Raw genomic sequence first — 18,962 nt, forward strand, 5'->3', positions numbered from 1 at the left:
AAAGTTACTTTAGATTTGTTTTATCCACTAACATTTGAAGAATGGTGCCAACAAGAAGGAAGAAATGAAACAAGAAGAAGAGCAAGTGGACCAGAAACCTGAGCCTAACATTAACATTAGACATGCAGAAATCAGTAGGGCAGTGAAGTTTTTTCTGGAATGGCTGTCAGAAAAGGGGATTAACTGGTAACCCGTTGTATAAAAGCAATAAAACACCAGAGTCCATGTCAAAACACCCTCGTGCATTATTGCTGAAATGAACTCCACAGGGTGGTGAAAGTGCACTGTGATGAGCGTGATGCTCCTTTCCAATAAATAGAGGGTCTTATTCTGTTGACATGATAATCTAATAAAAATATTCTCGCTCTTATACATAATAATCTTATCATGTAAACTAGCCTACCCACACTATCTGCGAGCTGTTGGCTACAGCGCACATGCCAAGACTGGAGTAGGCACATTTTAGGGCCAGTATACCAGTATCGCAATATTTTTTTTATGGCAAATATGAAAACACGAAGCAGACCACACTCTTTGGTCCTTTAAAAACCTGCTGTATGTTAAATATTATGTGCTATAGACTTGAAATAAATAAAATGTGACTCTGGATGACAACACTGTGGATTTTCAACATTAAGGCTGTTTTTATAAATAAGTAAAACCTGCTTTGTGTTTTGTTTCCTTGCCATGATGCTAACAGACCAAGCACATTGGCTATTTAACGCAACAGCTTTTGTGATAAAACTATTGGTAGAGTTGAAAATGCGATGGAAACACTTATGGAACATTCGAGTTTTATTCTGTACATGATAACTTAAGCGAAAAAGTACATTGTGTGCACTAGTCGTCATGCACTGATCTGTATCCGCAACAAGTCAATTTGGTGGAATCACCACTGTTGGGAAAATGCACATATTTTCTTAATGCAGATTCTTGAATATTTATATGTTCAAGAATGCATGAAAATCTGTCACCAATTCAATGGAAACCTAGCTTCAGCCTTTGGACAGTCACCTTAAAATGTGAAAATCTGCCAAACCAGGCATCTATCCAGCAGGACAAACGTTGGTACATGCAGGGAAGGGATTGGCACATCAAGAGCTTTTGTGTCTGCTCTATTAAAAACGTTATCAAAACAGTAAGAATCAGATACATTTTGTCAGAATGCTGCTCTCCCTACATAACCGTTCCTTCAAAAAGTTCATTTGAAATTCTATTAGTGTTCCTTGTTATTGTAGGTTCCCCTCCGGCCTATGAAACAATGACATTCAATTAATCTAATATTGTAATATTATGAGATGAATAGGAGCCCTGCCATTTCATTTCTTGAGCCTTTTAACTCCAGAATACGCTGTGAGCAGCTCAAGGGCTCTCTCCCTCGATCTCTGTATAAGGCCAGATTGACTAAATGCCTCAGGCTTAGGACAGAACAACAGTTAGAGCTGAGCAAAGCAGAGGACTACTATTACCTATAGCCAACTACCCCTCTCACATGAGACCTCAGTCTCAGCCAAGGCCATGAGGGATCACTGCATATATTAAGTTATTCAATTCTTGTACCTCAGCTCCTAGAGTGTGCGGCTCTCCTTTAATTTCAGGGATCACTGCAATAGAGGAACACAAACGAATATGCACAGACATGCACACAATCCTCTACATAGCTGCGATTGACATATCAGGCTTCTTATTCAGAGTGCCTTAAGCACCATGTTTAAATACACTGACTTAATGATTTGTGTTACAGGCTTAGATCTGAAAGGCTGGCCAGTACACTGAAATAGCCTAATTCATGTTTCAGAGACAAAAGACGAATGACAAAGGTTGTTTTGGACTGTTTTCATTATAAAAACAAATGTTTAATCTTCATACTGCACTTCCTTCCTGAAAACAGAAAACAGAAAAAAGGTCTGTATCAAAAAAGAAAATGGTAGAAACTTACACTCGATAGTGACACAGGAATTTGGAAGGGAAGAGATGACATACACACAGCTAGGATTACAACAGCTAGGATCTCCAAGGACTGGGATGCTCCCCCACACACACCCTCCAACACTTCAAACCTTTTATTGACTCGTTGCTCTTAAGAGGAGCATTCACAAGCATCAGGGTGCTCATTTCTGTTAGACCACCATGAGACATGGCCACCTGCCCCCTTGCCACTGCTCATTTCTTGGGAGGTCTCTGGTGGTCAGTGATATATGTTGACCTCAGGGTCATCTAGATGGAAGATCCTGTCTTCACAGCAGCCGTGGTCTTACAGAGACATTTAGCCAAATGCAACGGTTACTACTGTAGGTTAAAATCATGCTGGGAGCATCAAAGGTAAACCCATGGATTGGATTCCATGTAGGCTATTCTTCACTGCAAAAGGTTCAGATTCTTATGCTTTCACCCTATGGAGCCACAGTCATATTCTACCAATGTAAAATGCCTGAGGTCTAGCTTGCTACTTTGCTTGCGTTTCAGAAACAAAATCAAAAACAAAAAACACAGGCTTTGTCCATTCCAACCTCCTCAATCCATCCATCCTTCTCCATTTTATACTAAGTAGTACTGTGCACCTCCCATAGTCTTTTCTTGACTTGGTGACTGTGAAGAAACCTCTGGTGGCATATGCATGGGTGTCCAAGCTGTGTGCTAGTAGCTTCTTAGGGCTGAGTTCCCGCTAACGGGATCGATACGACAACAGCCAGTGAAAGTGCAGGGCGCCAAATTCAAAACAACAGAAATCCCATAATTAAAATTCCTCAAACATAGAAGTATTTCACACCATTTTAAAGATACACTTCTTGTTAATCCCACCACAGTGTCCGATTTCAAATAGGCTTTACGGAGAAAGCACCACGAACGATTATGTTAGGTCAAAGCCAAGTCACAGAAAAACACAGCTATTTTTCCAGCCAAAGAGTCACAAAAATCAGAAATAGCGATATAATTAATCCCTAACTTTTGATGATCATCAGATGACACTCATGTTACACAATACATTTATGTTTTGTTCAATAAAGTTCATATTTATATCAAAAAATCTCAGTATACATTGGTGCATTGTTCAGTAGTTCCAAAAACATCCAATGATTTTGCAGAGAGCCATATCAATTTACAGAAATTCTCATAATAAATGTTGATGAAAATACAAGTGTTATGCATAGAACTCTTTGTGGCACCTGACCACACAACTGAACAGTAGCACAGGTGTGACAAAACTAGGGCCTGTAGGACCTGCCTTGTTGATAGTGTTGTTAAAAAGGCAGATCAGCGCTTAGCTACTGTTGAATCAATATGTTTTGACCATGACAGTTTACAAACCAGGGTTACTCCAAGCAGTTCAGTCACCTCAACCTGCTCAACTTCCAAATTATTTATTACCACATTTAGTTGAGGTTTAGGGTCCCAAATACAATGCTTTTAGTTTGAAATATTTACAGTGCATTCGGAAAGTACTCAGACCCCTTCCCTTTCTCCACATTTTGTTACAGCCTTATTCTAAAATGGATTAAATGCACATGGTTTCCTCCTCAATCTACACACAATATCCATAATGACAACGCGAAAACAAGTAAAAAAATATTTTGCAAATTTAAAAAAACAAATATCTTATTTACATAAGAATTCAGACCCTTTGCTATGAGACTTGAAATTGAGCTCAGGTGCATCCTGCTTCCATTGATCATCCTTAAGATGTTTCTACAACTTGACTGGAGTCCACTTGTGGTAAATTCAATTGATTGGACATGATTTGGAAAGGCACACACCTGTCTATATAAAGTCCCACAGTTGACAGTGAAAAAACCAAGCCATGGGGTCAAAGGAGTTCCGAGACAGGATTGTGTCAAGGCACAGATCTGGCGAAGGGTGCCAAAAAAATTCTGCAGCATTACCGGTCCCCAAGAACACAGTGGCCTCCATCATTCTTAAATGGAAGAAGTTTGGAACCACCAAGACTCTTCCTAGAGCTGGCTGCCCAGCCAAACTGAATAAACAGGGGAGAAGCGCCTTGGTCAGGGAGGTTGACCAAGAACCCGATGGTCACTCTGACAGCGCTCCTCTGTGGAGATGGGAGAACCTTCCAGAAGGACAACCAGCTCTGCAGCACTCCACCAACCAGGCCTTTATGGTAGAGTGGCCAGACGGAAGCCAGTCCTCAGTAAAATGCACAACATCCAGCTTGGAGTTTGCCAAAGTCACCTAAAAGGACTCAGACCATGAGAAAAAATATTTTCTGGTTTGATGAAACCAAGATTGAACTCTTTGGCCTGAATGCCAAGCATCACATCTGGAGGAAACCTGGCACCTTCACTACGGTGAAGCATGGTGTTGGCAGCATCATGCTGTGGGGATGTTTTTCCAGTGGCAGGGACTGGGAGACTAGGATCGAGGGAAAGATGAATGGAACAAAGTACAGAGTGAACCTTGATGAAAACATGCTCCAGAGCGCTCAGGACGTTAGACTGGGGGGGGAAGGTTCGCCTTCCAACAGGACAACGACCCTAGGCACACAGCCAAGACAACACAGGAGTGGCTTCGGGACAAGTCTCTGAAGTGGCCCAGCCAAAGCCCAGAATTGAACCCGATCGAACATCTCTGGAGAGACCGGAAAATAGCTGTGCGGCAACACTCCCCATGCAAGCTTGAGAAGAATGGAAGAAACTCCCCAAATACAGATGTGCCAAGCTTATAGCATCATACCCAAAACAAGGCTGTAATCGCTGCCAAAAGGTGCTTCAACAAAATACTGAGTAAGGGGTCTGAAAACTTATGTAATTATGATTATTTTTATTTGTAATAAAATTGCAAAAACGCCCCAAAAAACAGTTTTTGGTTTGTCATTATGGGTTATTGTGTGATGAGGAAAAAACTATTTAATCAATTTTAGAGTTAGGCTGTAACATAACAAAATGTGTAAAAGGTCAAGGGTTCTGAATACTTTCCGAATGCACTAGAACTTATTCCTTGCCACCCATTCTGAAACTAACTGCATTTCTTTGTTAAGTGTTGCAGTGATTTCACTCGCTGTAGTAGCTGACGTGTATAGTGTTGAGTCATCCGCATGCATAGACACACTGGCTTTACTCAAGGCCAGTGGCATGTCATTAGTAAAGATTGAAAAAAAAAGTAAGGGGGCTAGACAGCTGCCCTGGGGCATTCCTGATTCTACCTGGACTATGCTGGAGAGGCTTCCATTAAAATAATGCCCTCTGTATTCTGTTAGACAGGTAACTCTTTATCCACAATACAGCAGGGGGTGTAAAGCCATAACACATAGGTTTTTCCAGCAGCAGACTACATCAAAAGCCACACTGAAGTCTAACAAAACAGCTCCCACAATCTTTTCATCCCCAATTTCTCTCAGCCAATCAATCATTTGTGGAAGTGCCGTGCTTGTTGAATGTCCTTCCCTAGAAGCGTGCTGAAAGTCTTTTCAATTTGTTTACATTAAAATAGCATTATACCTTGATCGGACCACAAAGGTCTTAAAAGCTATAGTACCCGAAAGGGCATCAAGCCGTCTGAAATTACAAGCATCTGCATACATTAGACACTTTACTTTTCCCTCCAGGGGCATTTCCTCCATTCTTTTATCTCAACACACGTGTACTGCGTGGTTCACTGAGACCAATCCCTACTAGAGGCTGTGGGGTTGACAACAGTTCACTCTAAATACAGAGGCTCAGTGTAATCCTTTCTCCTTGTCCCCTCCCCCCTCCCGCTCTCTCAGAACCATAAATATACATGGCTGTGCTCTTTCGCTTCTTCCGTCCCTCCCCTCGCTCTTCCCTCACACTCTCTCCTTACTTCTTAAAGAAAACCACAGGAGTGGCTGAGATAAGCAGGGCAAGAGATAATATACTCCAGCAAAATTATATACCATATACATTTTCATGCTATTTTCATGCCCAAAAGCAATTTAGTGATGGAGGGAGGGCCAATTCTCCACATGCCAATTACTCCTGAAATAGTTACATTAAAGTACATTCACCCTTTGAAGCCAAACTCAAATGTCTATAAGAGAGGGGTAGCCTATTCTAAGAGTGCTGCTTCGTATGGATAATAATCCATTTCCATATTGTAACAGAGCGCCACATTCTCATTCTTCTCTTCTTGCTGCCCAGGAGAGGTTATTAGCTCACACTTCAAAGGCTGCCTATGCTGGCTGGACCACATCGCTGCCTGTAACTGAGTGCTGGACGCTGGAACACTGCTGCACACACGGCCCAGGCCGTTTGGCAGCGACAGAGGACCACAGCTGCTCCCAGAACAGGGGGCGGGGCGTGAGTATGGTCGACCCAGCCCGTGATCTTCAAAGCCAAGCCTGGATAATGAAATGGTAGAGGTGTGTGTGTGTGTGTGTGTGGAGGCGACTCTGGAGGGCACTGGAGGGACAGGTGTCTACTTCTGCTGCCATGGGACGACATTAAGAACAGACCATCTCACACCAAACCCAGCTTCTGCACAGTGCACACAAATTAATTGACCAAAGCATGTTCACTCCGCATGGTGAAATGGGCAGAGTGGAGGAAAACCCAGTGAACAGGCAAAACAAACACACACACACACACACACACACACACGTGTGGACTGAAATTGAATCAAGGCCAAAGTAGGGAAAAAGAAAAGAGATTCCCCTAAAGTGGCCCACATACAGTGGGGCAAAAAAGTATTTAGTCAGCCACCAATTGTGCAAGTTCTCCCACTTAAAAAGATGAGAGGCCTGTAATTTTCATCATATGTACACTTCAACTATGACAGACAAAATGAGAAAAAAAAATCCAGAAAAATCACATTGTAGGATTTTTTATGAATTTATTTGCAAATTATGGTGGAAAATAAGTGTTTGGTCAATAACAAAAGTTTCTGAATACTTTGTTATATACCCTTTGTTGGCAATGACAGAGGTCAAACGTTTTCTGTAAGTCTTCACAAGGTTTTCACACACTGTTGCTAGTATTTTGGCCCATTCCTCCATGCAGGTCTCCTCTAGAGCAGTGATGTTTTGGGGCTGTTGCTGGGCAACACAGACTTTCAACTCCCTCCAAAGATTTTCTATGGGGCTGAGATCTGGAGACTGGCTAGGCCACTCCAGGACCTTGAAATGCTTCTTACGAAGCCACTCCTTCGTTGCCTGGGCAGTGTGTTTGGGATCATTGTCATGCTGAAAGACCCAGCCACGTTTCATCTTCAATGCCCTTGCTGATGGAAGGAGGTTTTCACTCAAAATCTCACGATACATGGCCCCATTCATTCTTTCCTTTACACGGATCAGTCGTCCTGGTCCCTTTGCAGAAAAACAGCCCCAAAGCATGATGTTTCCACCCCCATGCTTCACAGTAGGTATGGTGTTCTTTGGATGCAACTCAGCATTCTTTGTCCCCCAAACACAACGAGTTGAGTTTTTACCAAAAAGTTATATTTTGGTTTCATCTGACCATATTACATTCTCCCAATCTTCTTCTGGATCATCCAAATGCTCTCTAGCAAACTTCAGACAGGCTTGGACATGTATTTGCTTAAGCAGGGGGACACGTCTGGCACTGCAGGATTTGAGTCCCTGGCGGCGTAGTGTGTTACTGATGGTAGGCTTTGTTACTTTGGTCCCAGCTCTCTGCAGGTCATTCACTAGGTCCTCTCGTGTGGTTCTGGGATTTTTGCTCACCGTTCTTGTGATCATTTTGACCCCACGGGGTGAGATCTTGCGTGGAGCCCCAGATCGAGGGAGATTATCAGTGGTCTTGTATGTCTTCCATTTCCTAATAATTGCTCCCACAGTTGATTTCTTCAAACCAAGCTGCTTACCTATTGCAGGTCCAGTCTTCCCAGCCTGGTGCAGGTCTACAATTTTGTTTCTGGTGTCCTTTGACAGCTCTTTGGTCTTGGCCATAGTGGAGTTTGGAGTGTGACTGTTTGAGGTTGTGGACAGGTGTCTTTTATACTGATAACAAGTTCAAACAGGTGCCATTAATACAGGTAACGAGTGGAGGACAGATGAGTCTCTTAAAGAAGAAGTTACAGGTCTGTGAGAGCCAAAAATCTTGCTTGTTTGTAGGTGAGCAAATACTTATTTTCCACCATAATTTGCAAATAAATTCATTAAAAATCCTACAATGTGATTTCCTGGATTTTTTTCCTCATTTTGTCTGTCATAGTTGAAGTGTACCTATGATGAAAATTACAGGCCTCTCTCATCTTTTTAAGTGGGAGAACATGCACAATTGGTGGCTGACTAAATACTTTTTTGCCCCACTGTACATTCCTGTAGGTATATTTCTGTTTGAGGTAATACAACATATGCCCCTCTATAAATAAAAGACAAGCCCCCTTTTAAAAATCCCATTATGAGGCACCACCATCATGAATTAACAATGAGACAGTTACAGGAATACAGAATCCCCTTTAATGTATAGACATTCTCCAAACAGTAGACTATACACCACAGTCAGTCTGTCATAGCTGTGAGAAGTGTGATCCAATTCCAGTGTCTTCAGTCACAGCAGATAGAATGGTGCTTCCCTCAGAGCTGTGGCAGTGAGAGGTGTCAGACTAATCCTGCAGAGAGACAGAGAGCAGTCTGCTCCACAGCCCTCTAATCAAACAAGCTGTGAGGAGCCCACTGACACACTGCCGTGCTGATACACCACCACCAGTCCTCTGCTTCTCCTCTCCTCCTCGATCAGACCAGTCTTAACACATCAGTCACGAAGGGAGGGAGGGAGGGGGGGGAAACAAATAAACCCTACTACCTTCCTCCTCCCTTCTTTCTCTCCATCCGTCAGTGTTCTACCTCATCTGAACCCAGAATAGTTTCAGGGGACTGTGCCTAGTGAAAATGACCTTATTTGGCCCCCACTGTCTTGTTGTGTCTTATGGTGAAGTGGAGCTTGTCTGGTAGCTGTATCGTGGGAAGATGGCAGCAGTGAGATAAAACCAGTGATCGGCTCTGAATATCAAACAGATGTGCCAGCGGCTACAAACTGTCTCCTAGACTACTGGTAGGCAAGAGTGTTAGCCGGTAATTGATTGACAGTGAATGGACATTCTGCCCATCTGAGGTCTCTCAGTACTAGTGGGAAGCAGGGTTCATTTGGTCAAAAATAACTCCCTATTTTTCCTGACTAAAACTATGACAATAAGGAGACACCTTTGAAAAAAATGATAACTATTACAAATGACTTTTAATTTTAGTCTATGAAATTTTTACAAAACAAGAACATTCGACATGAAGCTCCTTTTCATCGGTTTAGTCCAATCAATCCATACAAACCTCTTTTTGTCAGAATTGAAAATGTTCAGTTCTGTGGTTGATTGAGCTGAACTGCCCAGCTCTCCCACACAGCTCCCAGGCGGTCACTTCCGTCACTCGTCAGGACACTTGACTTGTACCTAACCTCAACTAGAAACAATGTTTAACCTTCTCTTACTTTCATCTAGGCTATCTTTTCTTTGATTACGTCAGAATCTCTATTTTCCCATGTGCACTGTTATTCATTCAGCTGTGTCGCTGCTCTGGCAACGTGGTCCGCAAATGCGAGTTGTGGCTGCTTTTTATCATATGGGGAAAATAAATGAATATTAGGAGTACAGTAATACTTCTGGCATTTTTGTAAAGCTCAAATTCTCCCCTTTTCAAGGAAACCACTGTTATTCAAAGAACACCCTCTTACCTGTCTAACAGAATACACTCTTTATCCACAATATAGCAGGGGGTGTAAAGCCATAACACATAGTCTGCTGCTGGAAGAACATATGATCGATAATGTCAAAAGTCACACTGAAGTCTAAGAAAACCGCTCCCACAATGCTTTTATCAATTTCTCTCAGAAAATCTGTAATTTGTGTAAATGCCGTGCTTGTTGAATATCCTTCTGTATAAGTGTGCTGAAAGTCTGTCAAATATCATTGTATCTGGTAAAACACAGTTAAGAACATTAAGAACATAAAGCCTCAATTATATTAACTCTTGAAAAAATAAAAAAATATTTTATTTAGTATGGGACAGACTATCAACCTCTCCTGGTACAATGAGCAGTGGAGATGCCAACATTTCTGATCAGGGGGATTGGAATCAAAGGGACTGCAGGCCTGACACCATGGAGAGGAGAGACAGAGGGTAAGCAGATACTGCAGGGTGCTGTGCCAAGAGGAAGTGAGGCTGGAGATTAAGAGGTGGGGAGACAGAGGGTCACATCAGATCACTGATGTCTCCACCATCAACAACCGCAGTTACCGCAGATAGAGGACAGGAATCCAGCCCGCTCATCTAAGTATAGGCTACCCTCTGCCCTGGAACTAAAGACAAGAGGGGGACTGGGAGGGTGAAAGACAGTGAGGGAAAGACAGACAAGGAGAGAGAGAACAAATGAGAGTCAAACAGAGCAAGACGAAATAAAGAGGTGCACACACACTCTCAACCAGAAGGAGACATCCCACAGCCAGTCTGACAGGCCATTACACGTTATTCAGATATGTGGGACATGCAACAGTCTTTAATCACCGTGGAAACAGGCAGCAACTCTCAGAGAATGCAGCCCGAGCAGACAGCGATAGGGAGGCTCAGAGCGACTGAAGGAGAAAGGCATTCAATGATACCGACTATGAAAACACAAATCATGGCTGTGCATTTCCACCTTGTGACAGCCTAGGGTGTTCATGGTTTCTAGCCATGGTGTTAAGAATCTCAAGACAGGCTATTCACTAGTTGACAAGGGAATGCTGATGGCCCCTTAATAGCATCAACAAAAGGAAAGACACAAACAAACCCACCCCTCTCAGAGATCCACCTATTTTACACAACACCATATAGGCTGTGGTGATAAGCCAGATCAGGTTGCCAGGTCTTCAGTGAGTGGAGTAAAGTGGTAGCTGACGTGGGCTAACCCACTCACCTTACACATGGGCAGAAAAAAGGCACTTACTGTCTCTCAAGTACTCCCTCTCTAGTATCATCGCAACGGCAGCCCAAATCAAGTCACTGTAAAGCCACACAGACATGAGAAACTAAAACTATTAAGAAATGAGTTACTAAGTCAGTCAGTTACACAACAAGAATTTGTTCTTAACTGACTTGCCTAGCTAAATAAAAATAAAAAAATGTTTTAATATATATAAATATATATATTTTTTAATGTAGCGGTAAAAAAAAAAAATAATAATAATAATAATAATAGGTGGGTAAACTGATTGCCGGTCACGCTGAAAAAGGTAATGCTTCCTATACTTAATGCATTTCCTGCAAAGGGTGAGTAAACAGTTGGGCAAATTAAAAAAGGTGGGAAAAATGGTGTTACCCTCCACTACACCACTGCTCTCTAACCTTTGGCCTTCCTCCTTCCACTGGCAGGCTGAATGACTTGTGCCTGAGCCAGTGGGAGGGAAGGGGTCTGCTGCTCTACTCTGCTGTGCTGTTCTACTCTGCTGCTCCAGGTTACATACAAACACAAACAAGACTTTCAGGTCAATTAACAAGCCCCGCAGCTCCAGAAAGTCAAGCCTGCTGTATCAAAAGTTTTGCCTTTGTAGAGCCTGAACAAGTTTCCGACAGTTGAGCGCTCCCTGCATGGGTTTGGTGTTGAGCAGAGCTGAATGCTGCCTGCCTGGCTAAATGAATGAGCCTGCAAATAGCTCCTGGTCCATGAAGTAACTAAGCACTCTGATCCCCAGCAGAATGCAGGCCTGTCAAAGAGGCATTGTTTAGACTAGAGCAGGCCCAACGCTCCGCTCTGCCCACCTGCATATGACCTACTGTACTCCCACCACATACAAAAAGAGTAGGGATTCATTTTCAACGGTCCTCTAATTCTTGCACTCATATGCACGTAAACTCTCTTTCGGTCATATAGCCACACAGAACTTCAATTGTCGGCTGGTGGGGAGTAAATGTCATGGCTTGCACTGGGATGTGCATATTGAAGATGGCAGTGGCCCAGTCAGCAGTGTGGCTGTTAACCAGGGACAGAGTTAACACACAACTAGCCACCCTGTGTATGTGTGAGCCCCATTGATCTGTGAGTACAGTAGGGAATCTGGGACGGACACACACAACCTACCCACCAGGTCTGACAGTGACTATCTTTATGAGTGTGTGCACATGTATTTGCCAACATGTGGACACTTTCAAACACAAACAAGAGGTGATCCAGGGAGAACAGCCTTCGCGTCAGTGACAGAATGGACTGTGCTGTTTGGGGACAGAATTCAGTTTGGAAGCACACAGCCTAAAAACAAACAGGACTGAGATGTGTATTGATCTCATAGTCTGTTACAACAATGCTAGAGATATACAGTGCCTTGCGAAAGTATTCGGCCCCCTTGAACTTTGCGACCTTTTGCCACATTTCAGGCTTCAAACATAAAGATATAAAACTATTTTTTTGTGAAGAATCAACAACAAGTGGGACACAATCATGAAGTGGAACGACATTTATTGGATATTCCAAACTTTTTTAACAAATCAAAAACTGAAAAATTGGGCGTGCAAAATTATTCAGTCCCTTTACTTTCAGTGCAGCAAACTCTCTCCAGAAGTTCAGTGAGGATCTCTGAATGATCCAATGTTGACCTAAATGACTAATGATGATAAATACAATCCACCTGTGTGTAATCAAGTCTCCGTATAAATGCACCTGCACTGTGATAGTCTCAGAGGTCCGTTAAAAGCGCAGAGAGCATCATGAAGAACAAGGAACACACCAGGCAGGTCCGAGATACTGTTGTGAAGAAGTTTAAAGCCGGATTTGGATACAAAAAGATTTCCCAAGCTTTAAACATCCCAAGGAGAACTGTGCAAGCGATAATATTGAAATGGAAGGAGTATCAGACCACTGCAAATCTACCAAGACCTGGCCGTCCCTCTAAACTTTCAGCTCATACAAGGAGAATACTGATCAGAGATGCAGCCAAGAGGCCCATGATCACTCTGGATGAACTGCAGAGATCTACAGCTGAGGTGGGAGACTCTGTCCATAGGACAACAATCAGTCGTATATTGCACAAATCTGGCCTTTATGGAAGAGTGGCAAGAAGAAAGCCATTTCTTAAAGATATCCATAAAAAGTGTCGGTTAAAGTTTGCCACAAGCCACCTGGGAGACACCAAACATGTGGAAGAAGGTGCTCTGGTCAGATGAAACCAAAATTGAACTTTTTGGCAACAATGCAAAACGTTATGTTTGGCGTAAAAGCAACACCCTAAACACACCATCCCCACTGTCAAACATGGTGATGACAGCATCATGGTTTGGGCCTGCTTTTCTTCAGCAGGGACAGGGAAGATGGTTAAAATTGATGGGTAGATGGATGGAGCCAAATACAGGACCATTCTGGAAGAAAACCTGATGGAGTCTGCAAAAGACCTGAGACTGTTACGGAGATTTGTCTTCCAACAAGACAATGATCCAAAACAAAGCAAAATCTACAATGGAATGGTTCAAAAATAAACATATCCAGGTGTTAGAATGGCCAAGTCAAAGTCCAGACCTGAATCCAATCGAGAATCTGTGGAAAGAACTGAAAACTGCTGTTCACAAATGCTCTCCATCCAACCTCACTGAGCTCGAGCTGTTTTGCAAGGAGGAATGGGAAAAAATTTCAGTCTCTCGATGTGCAAAACTGATAGACATACCCCAAGCGACTTACAGCTGTAATCGCAGCAAAAGGTGGCGCTACAAAGTATTAACTTAAGGGGGCTGAATAATTTTGCACGCCCAATTTCTCAGTTTTTGATTTGTTAAAAAAGTTTGAAATATCCAATAAATGTCGTTCCACTTCATGATTGTGTCCCACTTGTTGTTAATTCATCACAAAAAAATACAGTTTTATATCTTTATGTTTGAAGCCTGAAATGTGGCAAAAGGTCGCAAAGTTCAAGGGGGCCGAATACTTTCGCAAGGCACTGTAGCTCCATGTCCACCAATCACTGTGCTGAACTCCAGAGTAGTGCTGTCGGACAGAGCAGAGTCTAATTTAAGGGCTCATCTGACCTATCTCTCCCCTCACCTCCTAGTGAAGAGTCATCTGATTCCAATCAGGGTACTTAGTGCTCATTGAGTAACCTGCAGACTCAGACCTGGAGAGAGCTCTGGGGAGCAGGAGAGATTCACTCGTGGTGAGATTCACTTCACTTGTTTTCACAGGTAAAAAGAGTGATTTAAACCACAGGAGATACATGATTTACTTCACATACAGTATGCTTGGCACAGTAGTGAGTAAGAACTCCTGTATGTCACATTATGCATTTAAACCCACTCAACCCTGTCTTGCGCCTACTAGCCTATGTGCAGAGCAGTGCCTGACACCAACTCCAGCTCCTCCCAGAGACAGAGAAGTGGCTGCTGTGGAGGCAGTGGACTGAAAGGAGGCTTTGTGAGACAGGCTGGGGGACAGTATGGAAAGGTTGATGAGGCCAGTGGAGACTGGAGAGTAAGGAGGTGTGCAGCTGTGACAGACTTCTTCTGCCTGGTACAGAGTGGTACACACTATTGCTGCTGCCTTCAACTCAGCTACTGAGGGGAGAGTTGAGATGTTTACATTTCGTCAGAGGCTTAGAGCAATATTATACACTTTCACATATAAAACATGGACCAATGTACTCTATAGTACATGTCAAGTGTTTACTTTACAGCTGGAATATTCTCCAAGTCTGTCCAAGCAATTAAGAAAAGTGCACAGTGCACTTCTATGAGGACCAGACCTGCCGTAATTAGAATTAAATAAATGCACACAATTTAAAATGAGCAAAGAAATACAAAAATAATGACTAAAATTAATACATTCTATACATATATGTTTTTTCTTATTTATGTATTATCCAATTATTCAAACGTTTCATTTTATTAATTTATTTACACTGCACAAAAATATAACATATCAAAAATAAAATGTTATTTGTCACATACACATGGTTAGCAGATGTTAATGCTTGTGCTTCTAGTTCCGACCATGCAGAAATATCTAACAAGCAATCTAACCTAACAATTTCAAAACAACTAACTTATACACACACAAGTTTAAAGGAATGAATAAGAATATGTACATAAAAATATATGAATGAGTGATGGCCGAACGGCATAGGCAAGATGCAGTAGATGCTATAGAGTAGAGTATATACATATGAGGAGTAATGTAGGGTATGTAAACATTATATAAAGTGGCATTGTTTAAAGTGGCTAGTGATACATTTATTACATCAATTTTTCCATTATCAAAGTGGCTAGAGTTGAGTCAGTATGTTGGCAGCAGCCACTCAATGTTAGTGATGGCTGTTTAACAGTCTGATGGCCTTGAGATAGAAGCTGTTTTTCAGTCTCTCGGTCCCCGCTTTGATGCACCTGTACTGACCTCGCCTTCTGGATGATAGCGGGGTGAACAGGCAGTGGCCCAGGTGGTTGTTTTGTATTGATTTTAAGAAAGGCATTGATGTTTATGGTTAGGTACACGTTGGTGCAACGACAGTCCTTTTCCGCGAATGCGCACCGCATCGATTATATGCAACGCCAGAGTATTTATTGAAAATGAATATTGTTGTTAATTTACATGTGTATATATATATATATATATATATATATAAACTAGTAATATCATCAACCATGTGTAGTTAACTAGTGATTATGATTGATTGATTTTTTTTATTTTTATAAGATAAGTTGAATGCTAGCTAGCAACTTACCTTGGCTTCTTACTGCATTCACATAACAGGCAGTCTCCTCGTGGAGTGCAATGAGAAGCAGGTGGTTAGAGCGTTGGACTAGTTAACTGTAAGGTTGCAAGATTGAATCCTCGAGTTGACAAGGTAAAAATCTGTCCTTCTGCCCATGAACAAGACAGTTAACCCACCATTCCTAGGCTGTCATTGAAAATAAGAACGTGTTCTTAACTGACTTGCCTAGTTAAATAAAGTTTTGTTGACATTGAGTGTGAGGTTATTTTCCCGACACCACACTCCAAGGGCCCTCACCTCCTCCCTGTAGGACGTCTCGTCGTTGTTGGTAATCAAGCCTACCACTAGTGGCATCTGCAAACTTGTTGATTGAGTTGGAGGCGTGCATGACAACGCAGTCATAGGTGAACAGGGAGTACAGGAGAGGGCTGAGAACACACCCATGTGAGGCCCCAGTGTTGAGGATCAGTGGGGTGGAGATGTTACCTACCCTCACCACCTGGGGACGGCCCGTCAGGAAGTCCAGGACCCAGTTGCACAGGGTGGGGTAGAGACCCAGGGTCGAGTTTAATGGCGAGTTTGGAGGGTACTATGGTGTTAAATGCTGAGCTGTAGTCGATGAACAGCATTCTTACATAGGTATTCCTCTTATCTAGATGGGTTAGGGCAGTGTGCCGTGTGATTGCGTCGTCTGTGGACCTATTGGGGCGGGTCTACACGCAACAACTTCAAAGATTTTACTGAGTTACAGTTCATATAAGGAAATTAGTCAAATGAAATAAATTCACAAGGCCCTAATCACATGACTGGGAATACAGATATGCATCCGTTGGTCACAGATAGGGGCGTGGATCAGAAAACCAGTGAGTATTTGGTGTGACCACCATTTGCCTCATGCAGCGTGACACATCTCCTTCACATAGAGTTGATCATGGATGTTGTCCCACTTCTCTTCAATGGCTGTGATAAGTTGCTGGATATTGGCGGGAACTGAAACATGCTGTCATACACGTCAATCCAGTGCATCTCAAACATTGGGTTTCAGAATCTCATCACAGCATCTCTGTGAATTCAAATTTGCATCGATAAAATGCTATTGTGTTTGTTGTCTGTAGCTCAAGCCTGCCCATAACCCCACCATGGGGCACTGTTCACAACAATGACATCAGCAAACCACTCGCCCACACTGCCATCTGCCCAGGTACAGTTGAAACCGGGATTCATCTGTGAAGAGCATACTTCTCCAGCATGCCACTGGCCATCGAAGGTGAACATTTGCCCACTAAAGTCAGTTACGACGCCAAACTACAGAGAACAACGAGCACGCAGATGAGCTTCCCGGAGACATTTTCTGATAGTTTGTGCAGAAATTCTTTGGTTTTGCAAACCCAGTTTCATCCAACCCAAAAGGTGAAGAAGCCGGATGTGGAGGTCCTGTTATTGGGACCACGGTTATATACCCTCTTGACTGTTATGATGGGGAGAAAATCAGAGCTGTAAAATGATTGACCAGTCGCCATGGGGTTATAGCCTATATGGTTAATTATGGCTGGCATTGGTTACAATCTGCCTCAATATCAATGTTGCCAGCTAATGTATACGAGGGATAGTAGGCTTATACTGGACCAGGCTATCTGAATGTCCACATGATGGTGAGGAGGAAACCTAAATATTCATTATTTATTAGGAAAGAAAATGCATTAACTGTGTGACTAAAATGGCTGTGACTAAAACTAAACGTTTTTTAGTCGACTGATAACTAAAACTAACGAAGGATGCAATTACTAAAATGTGACTAAGACTAAAATGTGACTAAGACTAAAATGTATTAAGACAAACTCAAATGTAAAATATACTGAACAAAAAAAATGTATGGAACATGTAGTTTTAGTTCCATGTTTCAAGAGCTGAAATAAAAGATCCCAGAAATATTCCATAAGCACAAAAACTTTATTTTGCTCAAATTGTGCACAAATTTGTTTACATCCCTGTTAGTGAGAATTTCTCCTTTGTCAAGATAATCCATGACCAGTGTGGTATATCAAGAAGCTGATTAACATGGCACAATTATTACACAGGTGCACCTTGTGCTGGGGACAATAAAGACACTCTAAAATGTGCAGTTGTGTCACAACACAATGCCACAGATGTCTCAAGTTGAGAGTGCATGCAATTGGCATACTGACAGCAGGAATGTTACCAGAGCTGAGACCAGCCACCCAGACAGCTGATGAAACTGAGGAGTATTTCTGTCTGTAGTAAAGCCCTTTTGTGGGGAAAAACTTATTCTGAATAGCTGGACCTGGCTCCCCAGTAAAATCCATAGATTAGGACATAATTGATGTCAATTGACAGATTTCCATATATGAGCTGTAACTCTGTAAAATCATTGAAATTGTAGCATGTTGGGTTTATATTTTGGTTCAGCATAGATAATGGTTTATGATAATTGCAGTTTAGTTCATTATCTAGCTAGCTATTTGTAAAACTGAGAGTCTGGCTGTAAAACGCAGCCTCAGACTGTTGTAGCCAAGCTAGCTAGCTTGATGCTCACTGTAACCATACTTGTCTGGCCAAATGGACAGTCCTCTCGCCCATCCCGGTCAAATCCTTGCCTACTCCAGTCGTCTTATTCTCGGTTCAAAACTATATGACTGTAGTCCGGTGCCTTATTGTCATAAGCAACACACTCAAAACAAAGCCACCTGGTCAATGGCTCAATGTTTCTAAACTGTTCACCTGTTTCTACATCAAGCAAGGTCAATGTTGCATCTGTTACTTTTGTGTTTTTACCGTGCGGTACAGCAACATATAGATTTTACCTCAGATTTCCCTCAAAAAGGTGACATACAGTGCCTTGCGAAAGTATTCAGCCCCCTTGAACTTTGCGACCTTTTGCCACATTTCAGGCTTCAGACAAAGATATAAAACTGTATTTTTTTGTGAAGAATCAACAACAAGTGGGACACAATCATGAAGTGGAACGACATTTATTGGATATTTCAAACTTTTTTAACAAATCAAAACTGAAAAATTGGGCGTGCAAAATTATTCAGCCCCTTTACTTTCAGTGCAGCAAACTCTCTCCAGAAGTTCAGTGAAGATCTCTGAATGATCCAATGTTGACCTAAATGACTAATGATGATAAATACAATCCACCTGTGTGTAATCAAGTCTCCGTATAAATGCACCTGCACTGTGATAGTCTCAGAGGTCCGTTAAAAGCGCAGAGAGCATCATGAAGAACAAGGAACACACCAGGCAGGTCCGAGATACTGTTGTGAAGAAGTTTAAAGCCGGATTTGGATACAAAA

General features: G+C 42.3%; 1 protein-coding gene across 7 annotated transcripts in view; it reads right to left on the minus strand.

Moving 5' to 3' along the window:
• Positions 1–18,962, minus strand: part of LOC110498005 (low density lipoprotein receptor adapter protein 1-B) — a 79,222-nt gene that overhangs the window by 39,542 nt on the left and 20,718 nt on the right. The window lies entirely within an intron of this gene.

Source organism: Oncorhynchus mykiss, chromosome 19, assembly GCF_057628025.1.
Source record: "Oncorhynchus mykiss isolate SJ-2025 chromosome 19, ASM5762802v1, whole genome shotgun sequence".
Taxonomy (NCBI): domain Eukaryota; kingdom Metazoa; phylum Chordata; class Actinopteri; order Salmoniformes; family Salmonidae; genus Oncorhynchus; species Oncorhynchus mykiss.